We start from the raw sequence: 25,363 nt of genomic DNA, 5'->3' as shown, positions 1-25,363 counted from the left end.
CCTCCATCAGACACAATGAGATTATTCTATGTATAGGCGTTTTGAACCCTTTTTTTGACATCTTCGTTTCGGCCGCTTTGGCAGCCGCCATTTTGGTGCTTCACGCAGTGCGCAACATGAAGAGATTTGTCTTCGCGCACTGCGCTCAAAAGCCGCTGAACATTTAGTGCTTCATGCTACAAAGACACTTAAGGAAAGGAATATTGCTTTCTGAATTATTTTGATTCCTCAGGCACTTTTTGGGTTGCGCGTTGCCTCAGTTAAGGAAATAACAAAATGTCACCACGCCTCACCTCATGTGTTTCTTCACAAGTTCAGTGCTCTTTACTTCTCTCAGGACTTTGGTGCTCCCATTTAGCCTACTCAAACGGCTTTTAACTGATATTTTGGTGTGTTTTGTGATTCCCTAAATGCATGCAATCTCCACTATTACTCTAAGATATGTCACTTCAGTATTTTGACGCCACTTCTCAGCCTACATATTATTGATTGAGGTGACCTGTTATATCTTTATTAACAATAACATTACGATTGACATTGAACTTACCTCTTTTTATGAGCAGGTTGAAAAAAGTTTTTTATTCACAAGCAGCTTCAAAGTGCGCATTTTTTGGTAAGCATCACATCTCGCTCCTACTCTGCCCAAATGGAGCCAACATTGAGCTCATCCCCTAAAATGGCAGCTCCAATTGTTGCTAATGGTTCATCAGCAGGCAATAAAGTTACAACAAAGTGGTTGAAAAAAGACCCTCCTTCACCGCCGAAACAGTCTTCCTCAGTGTCCATCGATCTTCTTCTAGAAGAAATACGCACTTTGAGACCATTTGTAGAGGAAACGAACTCTAAAATCCAAATTCTTACAGACGGATGGGAAAAATTAGAAGAAAGGGTCACTAAAATTGAGCATAGTGTCGAGACGCTACATGCTTCTGCTACCGCAACAATGGCTCTTCAGACTCAAGTTACAACTCTCCAAAAGAAAGTTGAAAATTTAGAGAATAGAAATAGGAAAAATAATCTCCGCATTTACGGTTTGGCCGAAGGATCAGAAGGTCCTGACCCTATTTCTTTCCTTCAAAAATTCCTACCATCACTCCTCAACTTACCTGAAGGCACCATCCTCAACATTCAAAGACCTAATCGTCTCGGCCCGCTGCATCTATCAACTTCGCGCACGAAAAAACCAAGAGGATGCATACTCTACTTTCTCAAATACACAGACCTCCTTAAAGTCTTGCAAGCAGCCAAGATTATGAAACGGATATCATTCTCAGGTACTCAACTTTTCTTTTCAAAAGACTACGCTAAGTCAACGGTGGATCGGCACAGAGAATTTCTTACCATGAGACCGGAACTATGTTCTATTGGAGCTCGATTTGGTCTTTTTCACCCCTGCGTGTTCAAGGTCACACGCAACAATAAAACGACGACTTATAATGATCCAATTAAGCTGAGAAGTTTCCTCAATGTTCACTGCCCAGATCAGATGGACACTTCTAATACACGTTCTAAATGATCTTGCTTTTGTTATTCACAATTTTGTGGTTTCTTATCGTATTGCATCACTTTTATTGCAGCTAATAGAGTTACTTTCTTAAGAATTATTTAGTTTTGCCTGTCTCCATTCACTTTCTCATTTCAGGCTGTTAATTTTATATTTCTGACTTAAAGTACGTTGTATTGCAATTTGTTCATCATTACTAATCATTCCCCTTTTCTTCACAGGGTTGTCTCAATTTATCCAACGAGTTTGTCCTATATGTTGTCTACATCCTGGTGTCTCCCTTGCCCTACCTCATAGAGTCTGGACGTGTCATCATTCCATGTGGTCTCACCCCCCCACCCCTTCATTGTTTTGAACTTCTTGTAGGTATGTCCCATTTGCCCCTATTATTTCTCATTGTACTCATCACCTCCTTCACACTCTTTCTTACTTCCTCTCCTTGTGTACTATTGTATCCTGAATCCTTTTCTTATACATCACTTCTCAATGTCTATTTCTTTCTATTTCTCTTTCTTTTCCTGTCATATCCTTCCCACTTCTCTCAGTTGGTTTTAATTATTAATATTTTCATTCCTAATATATGGTTTTCTCCAATGTTTTGTATTGTTACCGTTGAATTTTTCATAAGTATTATTGTTCACAATTTACAGTATTTTGCCGATCCACGTTTTTCTTTATTATTCCCATTTCATACATGTCTTTAAATATTGTCACATGGAATGTCAGAGGATTAAATTCCCCCATCAAACGACAGAGAGTCTTATCCCACCTCTTCAAACTAAATGCTAATATTGCGTTCATACAAGAATTCCATCTCACCGAAAGTGAATCACTTAAACTCAAACATAATTGGGTTGGTGAAGTTTTTTTTCACCAGGAGACGGAAAGAGAAATGGGGTTGTAACTCTTTGCCATAAAGCACTGAATGTCAACCTTGTTTCTCAGGAATCAAACACAGGGGGTAGATGGATTTTCACTAATCTCTTGTTGGGGAAGACTCCCCTATCCCTGCTTAACATTTATGCCCCCACTTATGGTAACAATTTGTTTTGGTCTCGTATTTCTCAGTTATTGCCTAAATACCCACAATTCTCGCAGGTGACTGTAACCAAGTGATGGACCCGTTTATGGACAGAAACTCTAACAGGCACATGCATCAAACATGCCATTCGGATTCTTTATTAGTGAAAAATAAGGATTTGCTAATAAGGAAGCGCAAATGCCTATGCATGTAGGAATCGCGGAGAAAATAGCGATTCCTACAAATTCCTTAATTGCGACTCGCAAATTGCGACTCGCAATTAAGGAATGAATGGGAGATTGCATGCGATAGGTACTCGCAAATTGTGCATGCAATTTCAAGGGTGCAAGGGTGTCAAAATGACACCCTGTTGCACCCCTGAAATAGTGATGTGCACCCATGTTGGCACACACATGCCCCTAGTGCATGTGTGTGCCCAACATGAAACTTCATGGTAATTTGCGCCCCCTATTAGCAAAATCGCTATTCTAAAGTGGTTCTTGCATTGCCTTTAATGAATCATAAATTGCGATTCCTTAAATGCAATCGCAATTTGAGAAATCACAAATAATTGCAAATTCTCAAATTGCGAGTGCATTGAATGCATCTCAAATGCCCTTTTTGAGGGCGCAAATGGCCGATTTTTGCGAATCGCACAGTTTCCGCTCGCAAAAATGGTTGAAGCATGTACCTGATAATCTCCCTTTACTGTAAATGCGTCACACAAAGCTTTCACTCAAACTATTCACCAAAGGAATCTATTGGACTCTTGGCGACTATGCAAACCATCCATTAGAGAATATTCCTTTTATTCCCCTCCACATCAAACACAATCCCAAATAGATCATATTTTAATTTCACAAAACATTTCCAAATCCCTACGTTCTGCTGACATAGGCCCTATTCTCATCTCAGATCATGCACCTGTTTTGATGCAATTGGACATTCTGAACCAATCTACATCACCAAAAAAATGGTGCTTCAACAACTCCTTACTTCTCGATCCTGGCTTTATTTCATCCTTTGTATCTTTCTTTCAGGAATTTTTTTCCATTAATCTAACAAAGGATATTTCCTTTCACACAGTATGGGATACATTTAAGGCCACTGCCCGAGATTTCATTATACGATTTGTGTCAAATAAGCGTAAAGCCTCTCGTATCTCACATTACGCATTAATTACTAAAATTAAACAACTTGAACACTCTTTTCATACCTCCAAATCGAAAGAATCCCTTAAGGACCTTATTAACGCAAAAATTGCCTTTAACAAATCCACTACTGAACAGGCCTCCCTATATCTACTAAAATCATCAGCGAAATACTATGGTGGACAAAATAAAATAGGCAAACATTTAGCCAATTATGTAAAGATTAAACAACACAAACTCCATATTGATTCCATAATAGATGACAACCAAACATCGAAGATTAAAGACTTTGAAATACTTCATAAATTTGTACACTTTTACAAGTCCCTTTACACACCAGAGGTCACACCTTTTGATACAGACCTTTCTCAATATTTCTCCTGAGGTAATTCAGTTTTCCGATCCCGTTCGTATTTAGCCACCATTTTGTGCCCCACCGCCATTTTGTGTTGCCCTCACTCAGGCAGCACGGTGAACCAGGTGTTGTTTTCCCTCTTCCTACTGCAACGTGTCAAATAACCTCCTGCCTCTGTTTAAAGCTGGTGTCAGGGTCCGGCCAACTCCACTAATCCTCGTCTGGTTTGACTGATCCCTGTCTCGACTATCTGTTGGTTCGCACCATTCTTTCCTGACTTTATCTTATCCTCTGGCCTTCGCTATTCTTTACTCTTATTCTCTAATTTCACAACTGTCCTCCGGGGCATACAAATGTGTCCTGCCACCTGCAAGTCGAATTATAAACACTACCACTGATTAACTTGTGGGGAAGGGTGACAAACACAGTTGGAAGAGAGGCTTATTTGATTTACTTAATATCTTGTTTTCACATTCTTCTCATTGGTTAACCCTGTATGCATTGGGAGTGTTCTTTGTGAATATGTGTGTTATAAAAGATTGTGCGCCACGAAGTAAAGTGGCAGTCTCCTAAGAACATACCGAGTGTACTTCTGGGACAACTGTACTTAGCTGCAGCTAATAAACCAAACCTTCTACGCTTAACGGAGTGTCTCGTGTCTATGTTCGACAAAGCAGGTGAACTCAGGAGATTAAGGCGTACCCTGCGCCGCCAGGCCCATAAGGTCCCGGTTCTTCAAATTGGCGCCCGAACGTGGGCTGGCTTCAGAGGTAGCAGTTCTGCCCGAGGATCGTGAGGAGCCCCGCAAGAAAATTCTGGAGGAATCGCGAACCACGTCAAGCGACCCCTGTATGTCGAAGTGGTCCGAAGGTCTTTTGCAGCGCGGTTTCTACTTTCTGACGGCTGCTGTCGACTGCTGCCTTGACTGCCGCCCTGCTTTGGTCCCTTTGATGATGTTTGGTATTGCAAGACATTAGACGGGCCTCTGTTGGCGTAAGAAGACACTTAGTTAAGTATTGGTGGGTAGCTCCAACTATTTTGTTTTGATTTGGGTCTTTGATTCGGCTATTGCAAAAGCCGAAGCCGAGGGGTGAGTACATTTGTACTGTATTATTTGATTTAACCCCTTGATGTTTGTGAACAGTCCATTGAAATAATGATGCCTGGTCTGAGTAAGTTTAGGAAGTTCTGTTGCCTTGGTTGTAATAGGGATTCCCGGCTGGAGGACTCTTGTCCGATTCCTCCGGTTGGAACTCCCACCTATGAGCTTTATTCAAAACATGGTGTCGGCCCCATTGCCTTTAATAAGGCATGGATCCGATATACGAAGAACGATGGCGTTCTACAGTGGCCACAAAATGGTAGTTTTGAGCCTGACATATTAGACAATTTGGAAGCGATATTGTTCAAAAGACAAGCCCGGCCGGCAATGTTTGACTCTTTCCGCCTCTGGCGTAAGGAAGCCAAACAGAAAGAAATTAAGCAGGCAAAACGAGATAAGAAAGCACAAAATATGATGATTATACAGGCTGCCCAGCAGTTTAAAGATAATGAGATTGATAATGCAATGGCAATTTCAGAGAGACAGCATCGTATGGCAATAGATAGATGCTATTCAGTGTTGCCTAATTCCCCTTCTGATAAAAGTAAGGATCTGGAGGAAGACCCTTTGATGTCTCACCTATTGAGATTGCCTCCACCCTATGTACAAGGTGCTAATGCACCCCGTTGTTACAACCTGTTCAGTTGCCTGTTGTCCCCCCGCCTGTTCCGGTTCTTCCACATTTGCCCCTTCCGGTATTGCCACTCCCACCTTTCGTGCCACCGATTCCTTTGTCTCCATCTCCTGAACATCAATCTTCTTTGCCTTCGGCTCCCCTTATAACTGCCAGTTCCTCTCCTGTATTGCCTAATACCTTGTCCCCTGTCCTTATGTCTAATTCTCCTACTGTGCGCAAACGAATAACAGATACTGTCTTTGGTTTTTTGTCCCCTTTCTTTGGGACTCTGAACATGTCTCCGGCTTTTTCTCGAAGACAGTCTCGTAGTCAACTTCCAGGTTCCGACGAACGGGTGGTGTTGGACTCTCTCGCTCGCAAATGGATCGAGAAGGGTCCCCAGTATAGTGTGAAAGATATCATGATCACCTTTCATCAGTGGGATGCGCCCACGCAGAGATATGTATTTAATGTTATGTGTGACACTCTCGCTAAAGGATGAGAGGATATGGATTTGGGTTTACCTCCCCAGGGTCTGTTGGATGTTCAGGCTAATTTCGATAAAGGACTCATTGGGGGTTCCAAGGTTGAGGACGCCGTAAGGACACTTGTTACTTTTAGGTCCTTATTTTCTTCACAAACTTTTCTTGATTCTGATCCTGCTGTTCGGCAGACATTGAAACATTTCCCAATGAGAGAGGTTCCTCTGATATGGAGGGAAGATGTTGCACAAGCAGGTAATAATCTAGCTATTGCCGCTCATTTCCAGCGTATATGGGTACATGTGCCCTGGAAGAGATCTGATGTTTTGGCCCTCAAACAATCTTTACCGGATCCCCGTAAAAACCCTGCTGGTTACTATAAAGAATTGTCCCAGACTGCTGATGCCTGTATTATGAATTTAGCCGATATTGACATGTTGATGGGAAATGTAGTCCCACAAGCGTTATGGGCTCGGATTTGTAGAGAGGATCACGTTCAAGAATTGGGTGGTACATGGGATGCTAGAACTGCCTCGGATAGAGCACAAGTGGGTGGTGCTAAGCCTGATGTTTTGATCACAGAACTCCCTGGTAGGATTATTACTTTAATGAAAACAATGATGCCAGCCTTACGAGTTAATTGGGATAAATTAGCTGCATGTAGACCAAAGCAAGATGAGAGTGTTTCCGATTTCTTCACTCGTTTTGAGGAGACGTTTATTGATCACAATGGTCAGGATATGACTACGGAGGGTGGACAGCAATTATTTGTAGATAAATTCGTATTTAATTTGCTCCCCGAGTTGTCACATAAATTAAAAGACTCTGAAAGTTCATGGGCTGTTTCTTCTTCTGCTCAGATATTGGCTACTGCTCAATATTACGAAAACAGGGACAAAGAGGAAAAAGACAAGCAAGTGAATAAGACTAAAGAATTAAAAACGAAGGTTCTTCAAGCAACAAGCGTATCCTCCTCGCTCTGCTCAGCGCCAGTTTCAACAGCCTCCCCAGTTTCAGAGGGTGTTTCAAAAGCCTGAGCCCTATATTCCGCGGCCTTTGTTAGGTCCTAACCAATGCGCCTATTGTAGGGAGGAAGGTCATTTTAAGAATGGCTGCCCAGTTTTATTACAGCGCAATGGAAGACTATCTACTCCACGAGGTCGTGGTGGTTCCCAGTTAGCGCCCAGGGGTAGAGGTCGAGGTATGTCGCCCCAGACACAGCATTCCCTTCCACCTCCACATTCTATGAACTACTTTGATCAGCACAATACTCAGTCTACACAGTATTACAATGATGATTACTATGTTGAAGGTGAGAATGACGGTCTTCATGCTAACTAGGACAGCCATAGACAAAGTGAGGGAGTTGTATCAATTCCAGTAGATCAGAATGGGCCTTATGTTAATGTCACTACAATGGGTGTTTCAGAGCCATTTCTTTTAGATACTGGTGCGATGAGAAGTTCTATTATTCACTCCAAACTCCCTGGGGCACCTTTGTCTGGCTTAACAAACGTATCCGTGGGATTTTCTGGCGCCCCAGTTCATAGCCCGGTCTCTTGTCCTCTGCCTATTTCAATTGGTTCTTATGATTTGGAAGCTCCGCTTCTTTTAACGACTGGTTGCGGCGAAAATCTGGTGGGGTTGGATTTATTGAAAAGATTGTATGCAACGATATATTGTTCTCCTTCTGGTGTACATCTCGTTTTGGGGCAGAAACTGACTTCTCCAATGTATTTGTCTAAAGATCAATTTCCACCTGAATTGCTCTCTCTCCCTGCAACACTTTGGGCTACGGGTCCAAATGATGTTGGTTGTCTTGAAATCCCACCCTATGTCGTTACCCTCAAGCCCAATGCTAAATTGCCACGCATCCCTCAATACAAAATTCCCAATGATGGTGAAAGAACGCTTTTTGCTATTATTTATGATTTGGTTCAGAAGGGTGTGGTTGAGGAGACGAGAGGAAATGTATGCAATAGTCCTGTTCTCCTGGTTCTTAAACGCACTGATCCTTCTCAGCCTCCTGTTTATCGCTTTGTTATTGATCTCCGGGAGGTTAATAAAATTGTTGTACCGCAGTTTCCTGTTGTTCCAGATATCACTGCCCTGTTAACTATGATACCTGCCTCAGCAGCTTCGTTTTCTGTTATTGATCTGAAAAATGCTTTCTTCAGCATCCCCATTGCTGAAGAGAGTAGGGATATTTTTGGCTTCTCTTTAGGAGGCCGAAGCTTCCGGTTCAAGCGCGCACCCCAAGGCTATTGTGAAAGTCCCTCCATCTATAGCCAAGCTCTGAAGTGCCAGCTTGATGCTTTTCCTTTGCCGCCAGGTGCTACCCTTATTCAATATGTGGATGATTTATTGATTGCTGCTGATTCAGAGGATATTTGCAAGAACGTGACTATTGCACTATTTCGTCACTTGTCTGACCTTCACCATAAGGTTTCACCTTCTAAATTACAATATGCCCGCCAAGAGGTTACCTATTTAGGTCATCTCTTGTCGAAGGAGGGAAGGCGACTGACCCCAGAACGTATTCAAGCAATTGCACAAATGTCTGTGCCATCCACACAAAGAGAAGTGCGTGCCTTTCTGGGCATTACCTCTTATTGTAGACAGTGGATTCCAAATCTTTCTTTGTTGGCTAAACCTTTGTTGGCACTCACTTTGAAAGACACACCCCAACCCCTTCCTTGGACTAACAAATGTCAGAAGAGTTTTTCTGATTTACGTGCTGCTCTATGCTCTGCTCCTGTGTTGGGTACTCCGGATTACAGTAAGCCCTTCATGCTCTATGTCCATGAAAGAGAGGGTTTTGCGTTGTCAGTCTTAACACAACGATTTGGAGACAAGCAGCAGCCATGTGCCTACTTTTCGGCTACATTAGATCCAGTAGCCAAGGCATTGCCTAGTTGTCTTAAACCTACAGCTGCAGCAGCAATTTCTATTCGTCAGTCTGCTGGAGTGGTGCTAGATAACACTCTTATTGTTATGGTAACACATGCAGTGGATACCTTGCTAAATAGGACGAAAACGCAGCATCTTAAAAGTGCTCGCTTGTCTGGGTATGAGCTGACGCTCTTGGCTAGTCATGTGCGCATCAAACGATGTAACACTTTAAATCCAGCCACATTGTTACCTCTTCCAGAAGAGAAAGGTATTCAGGAACAACATGATTGTTTTCTCCGTACTGAGGAGGAGACAAAAGGCAGGATTGATTTGAAAGATACACCACTAATGGACCCGGATGGGATCCTATGGGTGGATGGTTCTTGTTTTAAACTCCCTAATGGTGAAACAACTTCAGCTTATGCTGTTACCACCTTGCATACAATCGTGGAGACAGCACGCATCAGACATAATTCAGCTCAGGAAGCTGAACTGATAGCTTTGACCAGAGCGTGTGTGTTATCTACGGGGAAGAGAGTGAATGTATATACCGACAGCCAGTATGCGTTTGGTGTGGCACATAGTTTTGGTCGTTTGTGGAAGGAAAGAGGATTCTTTACCTCCCACGGTACTAAAATACAGCATGGTCAGTTGGTAACTGATCTTCTTGAGTCACTTGCTTTGCCTACCCAGATAGCAATCATAAAGTGTAGTGCTCATAAGAGGATTACTGATGATGTTGGTCGCGGGAATGCTTTTGCGGATGAGGTAGCGAAAGAAACAGCCAGAGATGCTATAAGTCGCATGTATGTTGCGGGCCCTGCAAATTGGGTCAAGGAAAAAGGAATGTGTGAGGATACAATAGAAAGTGTGAGATCGATTCAAGGAGAGGCTACAGAGAAAGAGTTGAGTAAGTGGAAAGAGAGTACAGGAATGTTAGACGTGATGGGATGTTGGATAGAACTGTCAGAACATCAGCGTTGGCTGTTACCAGATGCCTATGTACTGCCTGTAGTTGCTATGGCACATGGTCCAGCCCACATCAGTGCAAAAGGAATATGTAAGCTTCTGGCTCCAGTGTGGCTGAACGAAGGGATTCCAAAATGTGCAGATAATTTAGTGAAGCATTGTATTGTTTGCTTGATGCATAATCCAGGAAAGGGAACCCCAACTCCAGCAGGTCATTTTGCTCCCCCAACATATCCTTTTGAGGTGTTGCAAATTGATTATATTCACATGGAACGATGCAACAATCTCCAATATGTTTTGGTGGTGTTGTGTGCCTTCTCCAGATGGATAGAGGCCTACCCCCTGAAAGACAACACTGCTTTGTCCACTGCCAAAGTTCTTCTGAAAGAGTTCTTCCCTAGGTTTGGTTTGCCACGCATTGTCTGGAGTGACAATGGAAGTGAATTTGTGGGCCAAATTATGAAAAAGGTAAAAAGGTGTGTGCCGGTCTTGGTATCAGGCAGAAATTCCATGCGTCGAACCATCCCCAATCAGCGGGTTTGGTAGAGTGCTATAACGGCACTCTCAAACTTAAGCTTGCAAAGGTACAGGCTAGCACGGGACTTGCCTGGCCCGATGCTTTACCTTTGGCTCTCCTATCCACTAGAACAGCTGTACATTCTCGTTTGGGACTCAGCCCATACGAGGTTGTTTTTGGGCGCCCGGCTAATGTTTGGGGAGTCCCTCGCCCTAAAAAGTATTCTGACATACAGTATCCAATGCTGATTGACTACTTACATGACCTCACCACTAAATTACGTGTTTTCCACCAACAGGTTCAAAACGCTTTACCAGAGGCCTCCACAGACCCAGGTCATTCTATCCAACCGGGAGACTGGGTCTGTGTGAAAAGTTTTCAGAGGACAAGGAATTTGGAACCTCATTGGAAGGCGCCTCAACAAGTTCTTCTGGTGACACGTACAGCAGTGAAAGTCGAAGGGAAAAAGAACTGGATCCATGGCGTGCACTGCAAAAAGGTGCCCTTGCCCTTGCCTTTTGACCAGTGGGTCCGTAAGGGTGTAGGTGATTTTGAAGGCAAAAGGGTCCCCCGGTTTGTACCTTTCAGTAGTGCACACCTAGATGGAACTCGGTCAGAGAAAGAAGATGACGACGTTTTACAAGAAGCCGTACCGCCACATCTCCGATTGAACACTACAGATCCACAGACACTATTTCAGGACCAAACTGTACTGAACAGAACTCGATATAATTTAAGGCCTAGACTGGTCAAGGACACCTGAGATTTTCATCTCTTTCGTGACATGTATCATCTGTCCAGGTTGCAGGGTCACGGTAGGAGTCTTGGTTTGTGACCTGTATAGTGGCTAGGCCCCCAGGACTTGCAGTGTCATAGGAAGGCTAATAATCACAGCCAAGTGAGTAAGGAAGATTGCCGTGAGCAATAATTTTAGAGGATGGATGTCAAAGTGGGAAAGAATGATAAGAAGGAAGAGATGAGAAAGAAATATTGTAAATTAGTGTACAGTCAATGTGGCATAACATTGTGTGTTCTTATGTTTTTTGTACCTTATTGGCTTGTGTAGGTTGGATTGTTCATGCTATGCAGCACAAATCTGTCCCTACTTCTATTTCCTTGCCTCTTCATTCTACTATCTCCCCACATCAATTACATACGCTTCCCCAACATGAACTAATCAGGAGAACAGAACATTTTAACAATTCATTTGTCCAGTTGTTGCAATAACACCAATTGGTAGTCAACACAACCGACTGTTGGGTGTGTGGACTTATGCCTCATACCACAGACAAAGGGATGCCATATTTAACCCTTCCATTTTCTTATGAAGGTTCCGCTTGGGCCTATTTTGTGATGTTTTCAAATGCATATCAGAACCGATTTAGACGTCCAGTTGGTTCATATGGTAGTGGGCAAGATTTTAGTCATAGTTCTCTGATAATAGGAATAGTGGCTATGGCTAGAATTGTGGAGAATAGTAGGGTTCCTGTTGATGAGAAACGGGCATACGATGGTTGGAACGTGACTCGTTACGTTACTAGCCTTACAGATAGAGTTAAACAGGGAAAATCTCCACCAATTTGGGCTGTGCCTCATCGAGGTAACTTTAGTCTACAAATGAATGGCCAGACTACTGACACTGGACAAGGAAAGCGTGTTTGTTCCCATACATACATTTACACATCTCAGAATTCACCACCGTTAGTGCCATCCCAGGGCACGTATTTTGTCTGCCACGATAGAGTCTACACGTGGCTACTGACGGATTTTTCAGGAACGTGCTATATAGCCTTTCTTCTCCCTCCTACATACACTGCTCCTTTGGGACATCACAGAAACAGATATGGCAGAGGGATTATTGATTCTAAAGACACGGCAGGACAAGAGGGAGGTGATTTCCTTAAAGGATTTCTCCCTTTTTGGGGCCCAATGGCCAACAGTAGAAACATGAGATAATTGGTTCGTGTTGTTGAGACTACCATAGATGTCACTGTGGGAGCCTTGAGTAATCTCACAGCTGAACTTCAGGCAGATCGTCTCATGACATTGCAGAACCAGATTGCTCTGGATGTTATTCTTGCGGATCGTGGTGGAGTTTGTAAATTGATCGGATCTAGCTGTTGCATTTATATACCTGACGATGCCCCTACGGTATACCAAGCCATCTCCAAATTACATGTGATCTCCGAGTCGATTCATCAGGACGAAGGAGATTGGTCTTTATTGGAATGGTTTTGGGGATTACTGTCCAAATGGGGATGGAAGGTATTAACATTCCTTGGAGTGGTTTTGGCCATCATTTTTTCCTGTTGACTCTGTATGCAGTGTGGCCCCGCCATCTGTGGTCTTTGTGCCACTATGTGTGTCCCAAGGCCTGTGTCATGGAAGACAGAGAGCATTAAAATGATGTTGCAGCAACAGCTTGATGACCTCATGGCCATTGACGTCGACTCAGATTAAAATAGGCCACCATTTTGTGTCCCGCCGCCATTTTGTGTTGCCCTCACTCAGGCAGCACGGTGAACGAGGTGTTGTTTTCCCTCTTCCTACTGCAACGTGTCAAATAACCTCCTGCCTCTGTTTAAAGCTGGTGTCAGGGTCCGGCCAACTCCACTAATCCTCGTCTGGTTTGACTGATCCCTGTCTCGACTATCTATTGGTTCGCACCATTCTTTCCTGACTTTATCTTATCCTCTGGCCTTCGCTATTCTTTACTCGTATTCTCTCATTTCACAACTGTCCTCCAGGGCATACAAATGTGTCCTGCCACCTGCAAGTCGAATTATAAACACTACCACTGATTAACTTGTGGGGAAGGGTGACAAACACAGTTGGAAGAGAGGCTTATTTGAGTTACTTAATATCTTGTTTTCACATTCTTCTCATTGGTTAACCCTGTATGCATTGGGAGTGTTCTTTGTGAATATGTGTGTTATAAAAGATTGTGCGCCATGAAGTAAAGTGGCAGTCTCCTAAGAACATACCGAGTGTACTTCTGGGACAACTGTACTTAGCTGCAGCTAATAAACCAAACCGTCTACGCTTAACGGAGTGTCCCGTGTCTCTGTTAAGGCGTACCCTGCGCCGACAGTCCCATTAGGTCCCGGTTCTTCACTCCACAATTCGGAAGCACACTAATCCCCAACTAGATTTAACTCCTTTAGAAGTTGACATCTCGCAAACAAAACTCCTGGATGCTTTAAAAATACTTAAAAAGACAAGGCCCCTGGTCCTGATGGATTCACAGTAGAATTTTATTTACACTTCACCCATTTACTAATCCCGCACTTACACAATCTTATTTCTTCCTTCATCACCTCCTCTAATTCCACTGGCTCTGTTTCTGAAGCCTTGATTTGTCTCATACCAAAGGCAGATACGGACCCTTGCTTCTGTAAGAACTATAGGCCTATATCCTTAGTCAATGTAGACTATAAAATCTTTTCAAAAGCCTTAGCTCTAAGGTTAGAACAACATCTTCCCCTGTTGCTTGGCAAAGAACAATCAGGTTTTGTAAAAGGTCGCAACATCACCAATAACACACGATTATTCTTTGATATTTTATCTAAATCATCACAATATCCAGATTCTTTGGCAGCTATCGCATTAGATGCGGAGAAGGCCTTTGACAGAGAGTAGTGGCCTTTTATTTTCCACGCTCTCAAATGGTTCGGTTTTGGTCCAAAAATAACTTCTTTAATTGCCCTCCTTTACTCTGAACCCAAGGCTGCAATATCCGCCAATGGTCTCACTTCCCCCTATTTCAAGCTTACTAGAGGAGTTCGTCAAGATTGTCCCTTGCCCCCTTTTCTTTTTAATTTGGCTTTGGAACCCTTTATATCAAGAATCCGTCAGAACCACTTAATCACAGGTTTTATCTCAGACCCTCAACATATTAGGTTAGCAGCATATGCTGATGACATTTTAGTTTTTCTCTCCCAGCCACAATCCTCACTCACAGCTTTTCTACGAGAGGTGGAAGCTTATGGGCTTATGGTTTAGTATCTGGATACAAACTAAATAGAGGAAAATGCAAGATACCTCCCCTAACCAAATACACTTTCAATTACGATTTTAAGACTTCTAACTTCAGTTGGAATTCTAAACAAATAAAATATCTTGGCATGTGGTTTTCTCCCTCTATAAAGACGACTATTTCTGTAAAGTTGGATAAATGCGCTGTCAAACTTAAAACACTAGCTGCAATATGGCATCCCCTACATCTCTCCTGGTGGGGTCGCCTCGACACAATCAAAATGATGCTGACCCCTATAGTTTTATACATCCTTTCTAACATACCATTATCCATTCCATCAAAACATTTTCAGAAAATAAATTCCATTTTAACTTCCTTTTTATGGAATGCTAAAAAATCAAGAATGGAGTTACAGAAACTAACAAGACCAAAATCTGAAGGTGGTGTTAATTTCCCTCACATCTTCAATTATCACAAAGCCTTTCAGTTAAGACAACTATCGAATTGGATCACCAATCTGAGGATAAACCCCTCTGGGTAGATCTCGAAACTTCTTTTCTAACTCTTTCTCCTTTCAGGAATACCTTTCCTTTACCCGTAAGCCACAAACAATCTCTACTCCCATAATCAAACACTCCTGTAAATTACTATCCATTGCACCCCATTTAGCTGTATACGACTTAAACACTTTTCTTAACTCCACAATTTGACATAATAAACAAATCTTGATCAACAGGAAACCTATGTACTAGAAGACATGGAGGAACAAAGGTTTGATTTGGGTTCATCCATTTTTTGATAAAGGCTTACCTATTTGATTTACACAACTACAAACTCTTTACCATCTGCCTTCCTCCTTTAAATCTAATTTTTTATTTCTGCAGAACACAATACTGGATGTATACGCTAACCTCAACATCTCACCTGCCTTACCTCCCCAACACCTCTTCCCATGGCATAATCTCTTGTTTATAAGCCCCAAAGCTTCCACTATTTACACCCGTCTAATGACATCCCCAGAGAACCGCAACAAAACTAAAGTGGAACTCCAATGGGAATCGGATCTAGACACGATCTGGCCCATTTCTTTATGGAACAAAATTTGGACAAAACTTAGAAAATCCTCCAGAGTGGCCAGCACGACACAAACACTTTTTAAAAAAATGTATAATCATCTGTTTTTCACCCCCACTCATCTACACAAGATACACAATACACATCCCAATACTTGCTGGACATGTTCCCAGGATGATGCTGATCTTAAACATACGTTTTTCACCTGCACACACGTTTTCAACTTTTGGACACAGGTCTGGCACCAAATTAACAATATTTTTCCCACCAAAGTCCCTCTCTCCTTCATAAATATTTTCTTAGGCAGTTGATCACCGGACTGGAATAAGGGACATTCCCAGTTAAACCTCATTGATTTGTTACTAGCAGCAGCTCTCCAGAAGATATAAAGAAATTGGAAGGAGTTCTCTAAATTGTACTACTTAGCCTGGTGGTATGCTGTGTGCCATAATCATCGTCTTGATACAGCACTTGTTCACCCTATCTCTCTTGCTATGAAACGCTTACACCTTTGGTCTCCCCTTACACAATTTCTAAATGATTCCGCAAAGAAAACTTTTTCACTTGTTTCCTCAATACAAGAAGTTACCAAGCCTCCTTGACTTCCCATTGTCTGATTATAACTATGCTTAGCTTATTATACCCGTAGTATTTTTGTTTTCTTATTCTTTGACATGTACATATACCATTGTTTGAGACTCTCGTGAACCTTTGATCGCATTCATATAATCTTTTATGCTATTTTTCTTTCACTATATTGACGTTTATTGTATAACATTGTCTTTCTTTATTATTTACTCCTGTATTTATGCATTGGTAAATGATTGTCTTTATGAAGTATTATTGCTTGTATGATCATACTAATATTTTCAATAAATCTTTTCTTGAACTTAGGACTCAAAAGGAGAAATTATTCAGGACAACACTGCTCTTGAATAGCTAGCTTCTAGGAAGTGGATTTGCGAACCCTCTCTCACTGGCACCAACTCCTTGGCTAGGTACAGGTGGTCATTGAGGAGTGCAATGTGGGATTGCTCCTTCAACCTCTACAGGAAATTGGTCAGCATGACCTTAATAGGATGTCCAATGCCAGAGCTCTTGTATTCTAAGCCTGCATTTACAGTTTGAGTTGAAGTGATAAGTCAAGGACGCAAGTATGGTGGACCAGGTTTGCCAAGGTTGGAAGGCGGGTCCCTAGGTAAAGTCTGCCCTCTGGCCCTATGATGATGAGTGCATGTACGTAGGTTCATGATAGAGCTGTCAGGTCCAGGAGTCTGGCAGCTGGTACCTGGATTAAGAGGAAGTTGGCTGATCACAAACAAAGGGACCAAGGAGCAGGATAAGTTTGATGACGTTCCTGTTAAGAACTTTCAATGTGTTTTTACATCTTTAAAAGAAATGAGCATCATAGTTCGCTGTCCCTTCCATTTCCTGCATATTTTCCTACTCTGTGCAACTCAACTACTGCATGGGCTTTTGCACTATCTATAAACTGGCCTGCATTTCCATCCATCCACTGGTAATTCAGAGAGACTAACATTCGCCTTTGCCTCTGCCTGACGTCCTCCTCTGTCCCCTCCCCTTCCGGGTATTCTGGAGTCACCATTTTGCCATCTTGCGGCTTCAGAGTTTTAAAGCTGACTCTACACCTCTGTTGTTTTAAACACAGACCCCAGTTCTTTCCACGAGTCTAAATTTCTTCAATAAGCCATCGAGGTCTGGTTACCAGGATGCCTGACCAAGTGGCAAACACAGGATGATGGTTGGAGTGCTGAAACATTTCAACACTCACCCCCAGTCAAGAGATCTGGGTTTAATCTATAGTTCTTTTGTTCACTATGCCACCCCAGTTTGGACCCAATTATATGAAAATCAGTCTTGACCCTGCTCCTCATGGGAACAGTCCAGCCTGAACTGCCAGGCCGGGTCCTCCCTGGACTAGAAACAAACATCCTGGGACCGGTTTTGGGGTATCACCCCATATCAGCCAGGGTCGCTTGAATCCAGTGGCACAGCGACCAAGGAACTTGCATCTGGTCATACCCTTGGCCACTTAGGGCGAACTTAGCAAACACAACAAGACCTGGCCTGGCAGTTTCGGCTCGACAGTTTCCATGAGGAGCAGGGTCAAGACTGATTTGCATATGGCTGGGTTTTAACTGGGGTGGCATAGGGAGCAAACAAATGATGGATTCAACCCAGATCTCTTGACTGGAGGTGAGTGGTGGAAAACACTCAGCACTCCGTACATCATCTTGTTGTGTTTCCCTGACCGAGTGGCCATGCTTGGCGGGTTCAATTCTTTGACTGCCAGGTTAGGAGGGGCAAAGGCAAACATCCCAGGGTTCATGATCTCGCCAGGGTCATTGTCAGCATTAAACATAATGGTAGCGATCTTGAAGTGCGATGCGTTTCGAGTGATGTCACCATAATCATGCTCCCCTTTTGCTCTGCTACTTGAAATGGTTCAATGTCAAAGGGGTGTATGCTTTCCTCTGTTGTCTCTGCTTGACCACCACCCATTCACTAGCCTTGGGGAGCATTGCATGCGCTCGCCACTTTGTGCCTGCATATGCTTTCATCTTCTCTTTCCTCTCTCGGTCAGTGGCGTTGACCTTGGCTGGGTTTTCCTGCTGATCCTGTGTCCATTGCAGCAGCTTGGTGTGCACAGATCAGCCAAACATGGGCGTGGGTGGCTCTCTCCCATCATTGAATCAGGGGCGGTCCAGTAGGCTCACAAAACTTGACACAGGGCCTCCTCAAGTGCAATTTCTTCTTCCTTGCTATATGGTTCGTTTGAGGGTGACCATAAACTGTTCACCTGCTCCGTTGGCTTGGGGCACAGTTACCAGAGTTACTACAAGGTTCGTTTGAGGTTGCCCATAAGCCATTCTACTGCTTATGGGCAACCTCAAACGAACCTTGTTATCCGGTAGTGTTCAAAACATGGTTGGTTTAGGATCTCTCTATAGTCTCTGCTGGTGAATGGGGGCCCTTTCTCTGACTTCAGAATTTTGGGGAATCCCCACGTCGTGAAGAAGTCATCCAGAGTTCAGATTGTCTTGGCAGCGCCAGTTGATGAGACTATTTTGACTAGCAGCTATCAACACCAGCAACTACCCTGAATTAATACTAACTGGAGTGGGAATAGTAAATTAATTAAGTTTAGTGTCCAGCACTTACCCTGAATTAATACTAACTGGAGTGGGAATAGTAAATTAATTAAGTTTAGTGTGCAGCACCTACCCTGGGTTGATGTTAACTGGAGTGGGAATATTAAATTAATAAGTTTAGTGTCCAGCACCTACCCTGAATTTATACTAACTGGTGTGGGAATAGTACATTATTTAGGTTTAGTGTCCAGCACCTACTGTAGATTAATGTTAACTTGAGTGGGAATGGTAAATTCATTAAGTTTAGTGCTTAGCACCTAGCCTGGATTATTGGTAACTGGAGTGGGACTAGTAAATTAATGAAGTTTAGTGTCCAGCACCTACTTTTAATTAATGGAAACTGGGGTGTGAATAGTAAATTAATTAAATTTACTGTCCAGCAACTACCCTGAATTAATACTAACTGGGGTGGGAATAGTAAATTAATTTAGTTTAGTGTCCAGCACCTACCCTGCTAACTGGAGTGGGAATAGTAAATTAATTAAGTCTAGTATCCAGCACCTACCCTGACTTAATAATAACTGGCTTGATTATAGGAAATTAATTACGTTTAGTGTCCAGTGACTACCCTGAATTAATGCTAACTGGAGTGGGAATAGTAAATTAATTAAGTTTAGTGTCCAGCACCTACCCAGACTTAATACTAACTGGAGTGGGAATCGTAAATGAATTACGTTTAGTGTCCAGCCCCTACCCTGAATTAATGCTAACTGGAGTGGGAATAGTAAATTAATTACGTTTAGAGTCCACCACCTACCCTGACTTAATACTACCTGGAGTGGGAATAGTAAATTAATTAGATTTAGTGTCCAACACCTACCCTGGATTAATGTTAACTGGAGTGTGAATAGTACATTAATTAGGTTTAGTGTCCAGCACCCAGCATGGATTAATGTTAACTGGAGTGGGAATTGTAAATTAATTAGGTTTAGTGACCAGCACCTACCCTGAATTAATACTAACTGGAGTGGGAATAGTAAATTAATTAACTTGTCTGTCCAGGACCTACCCTGAATTAATACTAACTGGAGTGGGAATAATAAATTAATTAAGTTCAGTGTCCAGCACCTACCCTGAATTAATGCTAACTGGAGTAGGAGTAGTAAATTAGTTAAAAATAGAGTCCAGCACCTACCCTCACCTAATACTAACTGGAGTGGGAATAGTAAATTATTTAGGTTTAGTGTCCAGCACCTACCCTGGATTAATGCTAAATGGAGTTGGAATAGTAAATTAAGTGTAGTGTCCAGCAACTACCCTGGATTAATGATAACTGGAGTGGGAATAGTAAATTAATTATATTTAGGGGCCGATTCCGATCCTGTATTTCTTTTTGCCGTACGACTCGTATCCGTAATTTTTTCCGTACGAATCGTACAAGTCCCGTCCCAGCCGTGTAGTATGATTCGTACTGGAAAAATACATACGGATCGGCCCGATCCGTACGAATCGTATCGGGAAAAGTTGTACGAGACGGACCTGGACACTTTTCCGTACGAAGCCTAAAACTACAGTCCGACCGTACTAGGAAGATCCGGACCGGCTTTCCGATTTACGATTCGTACGGAAAACGTCCCGTACACAGGGAATGACTGTACCCGCTACGAAGCGAACTTTGAACGACTCGTATCCCGGGAACAGTTGTTCCCGGGGTGCGAGTGGTACAGGGGTACGAGTTGTACAGGCCCCCCCAATACATATGTACGCACCTTACAATAACATCGCGTATGTACGATGTGTACCCCCAGTGCGAATGTACGGTGCGTACCCCCAGTGTGAATGTACGCACCGTACATTCGTACTGGGGGTACGGTGCATACATTTGCACTGGGGGTACGGTGCGTACATTCGCACTGAGGGTACGGTGCATACATTTGCACTGGGGGTATGGTGCGTATATTCGCACTGGGGGTACACACCGTACATTCTCTCTGGGGGTACGCACCGTACATACACAATGCATGGGGGTGTATGCCTGTACAACTCGTACCCCTGGGGACTCTGCTTTTAAGCCTGTTTTTGGCTCCCGTAAGAAAAGAGCCATACGGAGTGCCATAGGGACGAATCGTACTTGCTGGGCCGGAAAACGCAGCTTAAATACGTACGGACGTCGGATCCGAATCACAGGTTTTTTTACCCGTACGGTCTTTTGTATGATTCGTACGGAAATAGGCTTTCTATACGAATGGTACTTCCTAGGTTGTATGGAACGTTTACCGGGTACGAGTCGTACGGAGAAAACGCTCCGTACAACGATTCGTACAGCCTTTTTCCAGGATTGGAATCGGCCCCTTAGTGTCCAGCACCTACCCTGATTTAACGCTAACTGGAGTGGGAATAGTAATTTACATATGTGTGTATTAATTTATAACCTTAAAAATATAATATAGTGTAAGGTAGCATAATATTTTAATTATAACATAGTTGTAAGTGAAAAAAATTGCATTGTATATATAGTTAATTAAAACATGTTATTTTAAACATTATATTTAATAAAAACTTATTATCTAACATTGAATATAACATTAATAAAATTTGAAAAAATTAGACATTTTGTTTAGTAGTTTATTTATTCTATATGATTTTGAAATCAACAAGAAATATTTCTTTTATTAAAAATATGTAAGATAAATTAAGACTCAGGGGCCAATTCTGATTCCGGCTGCAAAACGAACCGACCGACACAGACCCGGACCGAATACCGACCGACACGGACCAGCGCCGTACGACCTGTGCAGTACGATGCACCGCGAGTGAATTACAACCGACACATATGGAATACAAGCCGTAAGACCGAGCCGTAGGGTAAATAGTGATCCGGCCGGAAAACCGACACGATTTTCACCGACCGACACAAACCCGGAATGAACCCAACTGACCAGTACCTGCAATGTCCGATCCGCGCAGTACGATGCAATGCGTGTAAAACCAGACCGATGCGCACGGAGACCAAGCCGCACGACCGACACACACAGACAACCGGGCCCACAAGCAATAGAGACCATCGCGACTGACACGTATGAAACACAGAAGATAGGCAGCTTGAATGAGGCAGAGAAGCCCGCACAAGACAACAGCAGCGTCCGTTTCCGTCACATGAAAGTCTCCTTCATGCCTACAAAACCCAAAGGAAAAAAAACAAAAAAAGGACCAAACAAGCAATGACAAAGCCAATAAATATCAAATAAAAAAAACTGGGACAAAGACACATCCACAACTCCAACTATATAAAGGACTACAATCACTACCATCATCCCTTGCAAACAGGAGACGCAGCCAGCAGCAAACACCATTACACAGCAACCAGACAAACTCACAACTCACACATCAAACAACCCACACACCATCAGCAACTCATCCAAAAGCACACAAAGATACAGTCAGCAAAACCAACACCAACGCACCCTCACTTGCACCCTCACACACACATTCCTCACCACCACCACCCATCACCATGCCCCCAAAGAAGAATCCAAAGTTCACAGATAGTGAGTTAGAAGTGCTGGTAGACTAAATCATGAGAGTAGAGCCACATTTGTTTGGTACATTGGTCCAAAGGACCCCCATGTCACAGTAAACCAAGATGCGGGCGAGGATTGTGGACAAGGTGAACGCTCAAACACCAGCAAGGCGCACAAAGGACGATATCCAAAACAGGTGGTATGACGTGCGCAGAAGGGTCAAGAAACTCATCGAAAAAGATCACGCTCTGAGTCAGTGCACTAGCGGTGGCCCATCTGCCAAACCAGTCTACTTCAGGACCTGGGAGGAGAAGGTGCGGGACATCCTACCACCAGAGAGCGTCCACGGCCTAACAGACATACCAGAGCCTGGTGAGTACACAAACAACATACCCAAGATTGTGTGGCAAGGGGACAGTACCGCAAGCAAAGCTACAGTTAATCATACCAAGATGTGTATGCCAGTCAGACAAACACAATACCTGCCATCTTATAGTGACTTGGAACTGTGTCATGACATGCACCAACCTACAAACAAATAGAGCAAGCCAGTGGCACAAAGCTAAATAGACACTGCCAGACAGTTTGCCACCACAAACACACTACCGCACAGTGCAGCTAACTGACAGGAAGGAATAGTGGGGATGCAGGTGAACTGAGTGTATCCAAAAGCATGATGGGGCCTGTAGTCACAGATAATGCTCCCCCTCCTGATTGGCCCATCAAGACCTCTCTGAAACATATCCACATCACAGGGAGTGGAAAATGACTGACGGTGGGAGCAGGGGGCGTGCCTTGCAGAGGGGTCTGGACTGCATGATGACCCCTACCTGGCACGCATCATAGATGTGTACCAGGATAGCACCGGAGGATTTGGCCAGGTAGTGGGGATCCTCAAGGATATGCAACAGGAGCAGGTCGCCCAACATGCCCGTATGGAGGCCAAGTGGGATGCCCTTACTGCGGTGCATCGGGACATACTCCAATGCCTCCGCCAGATCAACACAAACCCGTCCACACCTCCCTGTGTGGTCACAATATCTGTCGCAACACCATCTGCCAGCGCCCCAGGGAGGGAGGAGGACTCTGGCGGAGAGTCCCCTGCACTGCAGAGGCCTGCACCTGAGGACCCCCCCCCCCGGAAGAAGAGGGGTCGTCCGAAGAAGGACATGTGAGAGGCAGATGTCCCAGCACATCCTCCAGGGTCTCTAAACCTGTTCTGGACAATGTCCTTTGTGCGCGACCTGTTCACCTTGTCCAATCGCACACAACTCGCCCACATGACATGGAGGGTTCATGTTGGGCCAATGTAGCAGATGACTGTGGACTTTACTCTGGACATTTCATCTACCAGCACTTCCAACTCTAATGTGAACTTTGGATTCCAAAACCGATGTACAGCACCCACGATCCTGCGCACTTCCCTCACACATGTTTGAAAATAAACTCACCAGTACACCATACTTGCCTCTGTTGTGATTCCAACTTGTCATGTTCAGGGAGATGTCGATCTGCTACACAACACAGTGCATGCCAAATGCTGCAACAATGTGACCAACGTAAGGTGAGTCATGGTGATGTGACACATGTGAGGGAGACACACCACTATGGCACCACAACACATACTCACCATGGCCATGTTACTCATCCCACACAATGATGTTGACCTGAAACACATTGGCATGCACAGACACAACACCAACCAAGTCAGTGGTAACAAGTCCACAGGTGAGGTAAGCAGATGTCAGTCAGATGTGGGAAGACAGACAACGCACATAACAAAGCGTAGCACAGGTTCATTACACATCAGCAATACATTTATTCCCCAATAGTTGCACGGTAATTCTACGTAACAGTGGACACATGCTCACAAAGTGTTGTAGAATTGAAGTCCAGGGATGTGTGGTACATCAGTTGATGGGGAATTGACAACTTCCACACTGGTGTTGGATTCTGGGTGTTGGGGGTCAGTGTTGACCCTGGGAAGGACAGACACAAGACACAGTGAAAAGCACAGCAGAACAGGAGAGAAATGCAATACACATGCACAAAACATGCCGCAAGAAACCTACACAAAAACAAGTTAGCAGTACTACCCTATTGTGGAGTACACACCACCTGAATGGACACATCACTGCACGCATCCAGTCAAGTGGCACACAGACACACTCATACAGCAACAGAGCTGCCACAACACATTCCAGGCTACCTCCATACATTGACATAACAACCCTTGATACTCACATTGAGGTGAAGAAGTTGTTGATGAGCTGTGAGCGGACGTCACCCTCATCCTCATCATCACTGGCATCTTGGCCCAGGCCGGGATCCTCCACAGGTGCCGGAGGTTGGTCATCGTCATCATCATCCTGGATGAGAGGCACATCCTTCCGCACTGCCATGTTGTGTAGCATGCAGCATACAAGGATTATTTTCCACACCTTTGCAGGCTCATATGGAAGGGCCCCTCCGGTCATGTCCAGGCAGGGAAAGCGGCTTTTCAGAAGGCATAATGTCTGCTCAATCACCCTCCTGCTCTGACCATGTGCCTCATTGTAGCGCAGCTCGGCTGGTGTCACAGGGTTCCTGAGGGGTGTCAGCAACCACGGCATGTTGGGGTCTCCGGAGTCACCTACACACACAAAAATGAACAAGTAGCTGAGTTTTGTAGGAGTGCAGAATACAACATTGACAAACACACACAATGAGAAACAGTCAGTACACACTGACAAGCCAGGCATGCTGAGCTGGCAGGGTATGCTCAGACGTGAGTCCCTTGCTCGCTTTGCCACTGGATTCAAGCAAGCCTGGCTGAAGACAGCTGAAATGCCAGAAACCAGTCCTAGGAAGCTTGTTTCCGGTCCAGGGAAGGCATGGCTTGGCAGTTCGGGCTGGACTGTTCCCATGAGGCAGTGGGTCAGACTGATTTGCATATGGCCATGTCTGAACTGGAGTGGCAGAGTGGGCTAAAGAACGGTAATGGATCAAACACAGATCTGTTGACTGGGTGTGAGTGTTTGATTGGTTCTGATTCTCCGTCCATCGCCACCCCCTTTTGTACCGCTTTGTT

Source organism: Triturus cristatus, chromosome 3_2 (assembly GCF_964204655.1).
Source record: "Triturus cristatus chromosome 3_2, aTriCri1.1, whole genome shotgun sequence".
In the NCBI taxonomy this organism is placed as follows: Eukaryota; Metazoa; Chordata; class Amphibia; order Caudata; family Salamandridae; genus Triturus; species Triturus cristatus.
Note: the sequence above shows the minus strand (reverse complement) of the source record.